The following is a 3,774-nucleotide window of genomic DNA, read 5'->3' as shown; positions in this document are numbered from 1 at the left end:
ACAGGGGCGCAGGGTGAGGCAATTGGGGTACCCCTTCAGTGGGCCTATCTAAAAGACTCCCAAATTGCATAACTTTTGTCTCTAAGGGGAGAAGAAAGGCCTTGAATCATGAATGGGAGATGTGAAGGAGAAGTAAAGGCAAGAGTACTTAGCATTACAAGTTCTAGACAGGGAACTAGAAAAAAGTCAGAACAGGGTACTTTTCAAATGTTCATATGAGAGTCCATTGGAGTTTCTTGACAAGGGCTTCTAAAAGCATCCCTCTATTGGGTCCTTCCTCATTTTTCTTTTGTCTTCCAAGGCTGGACTAGTTGGCTGGGAAGAGTGGCTGGCACTTTATTTTTGAAGATTTATTTATTTTTATTTATGTGTGTGTCAGAGGGGTCCCTGTGGAGGCCAGAAGAGAGCATTAGATGCCCTCAGGCTGGAGTTACAGGTGGTTGTGAGCCACCAGATGTGGTACTGCAACTCGAACTCTGGTCCTCTGCACAAGCAGTAAATGCTCTTAACTGCTTACAATCTCTCCAGGCCCCTACTTAACCTTTAAATCGTCAAGCTCCACGAAGATCATCATCAATCTTCTCATTTCATACTTTTTAAATATATACTCTTCTTGGGGCTGGAGAGATGGCTCAGCAGTTAAGAGCACTGACTGTTCTTGCAGAAGACCTGGGTTCAAATTCCAGCACCCACATGGCAGCTAACAACTGTCCATAACTCCAGTTCTAGGGGATCCAACAGCCTCTTCTGACCTCCGCGGGCATTGCACATCATGGGTGCACTTACCCACATGCAGGCAATACACGCATACACATAAAAGCAAAGTAATAAAATATTAAAAAGAACTCTTTTAAACTTTCATATTTCCATCTCACATACAAATTGGTAACTTCCAGATTTATCTTAAACTCCGGGCTTTCTGAATTTTAGATATTATATTTAACCATCTATCTGATATAGCCACGTAATTACCTATGGTCCTCATATTTGATCCTTTGTCAATAATTCCAAGTCAGTGAATATCTGGTTCCCTGTGCCGACAGCTGGGAGTCATACTGCTCATTCTCTTATCTAATTTACTGATGACTTTTCTCTATCACCACTTCTACCATCCTGAGTTTGAGCCACTGGTATCTCTCACTTGGACTACTGTAGGACCTTCTTAAGTGGTCTCCAGAAATATACTCCTGTGTCACTTTAATCCATTTCGTAAGGAGCCAAACTGTCTTTTAACAATGTAAATTATCAGTGCTACCCCCAGCTTAAAATCATTTTTCACATGGTCCATGAGTCCTCTGTCAGGCCCCAGCTTTTCCTTTAGCCTCATATTGGAATGTTCTTTCCTTGTTTTCTACACACTAGTCACATTCGCATTCTTTGAGTTCTTCAAAGCAATGTTATTTAGCCCTCACAAAATCCTATGAAGCAGGTGCTATCACTTCTGTTATACAGATAGGAAAACTGAGGTACAAGGACACAAAGTACAGAGCTAGTACATGAGGGGTTTGAACCTGGGCAACCTGACTGCAGTGGCAGTGCTCCTCAGCATATGCTGTGTTGACGCTCTAGAACTCTCTTCCTTATGTTTTCCGTTTTCTTTCTTATAATTGATTCCTGCTGAAATCATTCAGATTGCAGCTCAAACATTGCTGTAACAGGAAGGTCTTTTCAGGCTGGATATAAAACAGAAGACCCTACTGCATGCATACTCTTGTAGCATATTTTAACACACTACTCTAGGTATAACGGTATATCATTACTTCATTATGCTTTGATATTGTCTCTCACACCAGGCAATAAGCTCCATTCAGGCAGAAACTGTGTCTTATACAACTATATAATCTCATCGTAATCCCTGACACATAATAAACATTCTAGAAACATTTACTAGTTGAGCAAATAAGTGAATAGGAAGATGGACACTTTTTTACCAATAGAAATAAACATAAAGGGGGATAGAAATAAATGTGGTAATTGATAACTCAGAAGACACTGTAAGCAGATAAATTACTATCATTCTACAAAGACCTCGAAGAAGGAAAAGGAAGAGATTAACTGTATAGTCATTATTTCTGACGAGTAAGGCCAGAAAGGGAGCACTAGACAGCTGGGAAATACTTTCCAGTGGAAATCAAGTACTACTTTATACCTCAAAGTACAAGAAAACTTGACCCCTTTAAACATGTATCAATAGCTGAACGTGCTGTTGTACGCGCCTATGCTTCCAGTACTAAGACAGAAGCAAGGTGCTGTCTCAAAAATACCAAACTAACTGGTTGTAGTGGTGCATGCCTTTAATCCCACCACACAGGAGGAAGAGGTATGGGGATCTAAGTGAGTTCAAGGCCAGCCTGGTCTACATAGAGAGTCCTAGGCCAACCAGGGCTACCCAGTGAGATCCTGTTTCAACAACAAAAACAAACAAAACCCACAACAATCTGAACAAACTAACCAATCAACCAACCAGACAAACAAAAAATTTATTAAAAAACCTCTGCATCAATATAATTATTGCCTTCTCAGTTCCTGTGCCAGGGCTGCTGAGCTGCTATACAGTCACATTTACACCACCACAAATTTCTTTGGAGTCAGCTACATCTTTCATTTCCTTTGAGAATGATTTCAAGCCTTCTGTGGTCTCTTCAAGCCCTCTATCCTACTATCTGGCTGCTCACTGTTAGAGATGACCCTGTCTTAGTCTCTGTCCTCAGTTTCAGCCTCCCCTAATTAGTTATTTTATTTATTCAAATCTCTCTCATATTTTAAAAACAAAATATGCCCTTAACCTCGATTACCTGGCAATTGCCTCTTCTCACTTTGCTTCCTTAAAACAAAAGCTACTTATCGCCGGGCATGGTAGCATGTTGATGACTCTCAAACTTGTCATTACTCCAGCTGAGATACCTCTACATCAAGCCCACACAGCAAGCTACATTTGAATATTTCTCCTCCTATTTCTCTCAAGCCTTTCAAATTCAAAATGATCCAAACTAAGGGTGTCATGTTTTCCTACCTGACTCTGGTTTTCCTTCTGCATTCCCTGACTCAATGATTAATACTACCATTTATTCAGTTATCCAAGCAAGAAACTTGATGAATCACACTCAACTCTCCCTATCCACCCTTCTTTCTCCACATCAAACCTGTAATGAAGTAAACCCCAAATAGTCACTTCCTTCTTGTTCTTTTTGTCTAATTTGTCATTCTCTCTAATTTGTCACTAATCTCTATTGCTACTGTCTTCAATTAAGGCCACATTTCTTACTGGGTTATTATATAATAGCCTGACTTATTTTTCTATTTCTAGTCATGGATACCTTTAATATATTTTCTGTACACTTGTTGGGATGATTTCCCCCAAACACATTTCATCATGTTATTCTCTTACTTAAAACATGAACAGCTCTTCATATGGAGGGTATTCAATATTTCCGCTAGATTGGAGTCAGCAGTTGCAAATACTTTAACAACTCATATAAGGAACATCAGCATCTGGCCCTTGGGAACCTTGCTTGCTTCATCTCTTTACTTCTTTATCGTGAAATACCCAAGGGCACCCTCAATCTTAAATGGATAGCAAACATGTTACTAGGATTTACTTTTTTTTTTTTTTGGTCTTTTTGAGATAGGGTCTCCCTGTAGCCCTAGATGGCCTGGAACTTACTATGTAGACCAGGCTGGCCTTGAACTCACAGAGATTTGCCTGCCTTTGCCTCCCGAGTGCTGGGATTAAAGGTGTGCCCACCATGCCTGGCACTAGGCTTTACTTTAAAT

At 40.3% G+C, this 3,774-nt stretch overlaps 1 protein-coding gene across 2 annotated transcripts in view; it reads right to left on the bottom strand.

Annotated features, from left to right (window-relative positions):
- Positions 1–3,774, bottom strand: part of Kif4a (kinesin family member 4A) — a 130,634-nt gene that overhangs the window by 82,852 nt on the left and 44,008 nt on the right. The gene's annotated exons all lie outside the window — the stretch shown is intronic.

This window comes from Nannospalax galili, unplaced genomic scaffold, assembly GCF_000622305.1.
Source record: "Nannospalax galili isolate Female #2095 unplaced genomic scaffold, S.galili_v1.0 scaffold280, whole genome shotgun sequence".
In the NCBI taxonomy this organism is placed as follows: domain Eukaryota; kingdom Metazoa; phylum Chordata; class Mammalia; order Rodentia; family Spalacidae; genus Nannospalax; species Nannospalax galili.
Note: the sequence above shows the minus strand (reverse complement) of the source record. Positions and strands in the feature narration are given on the sequence as shown.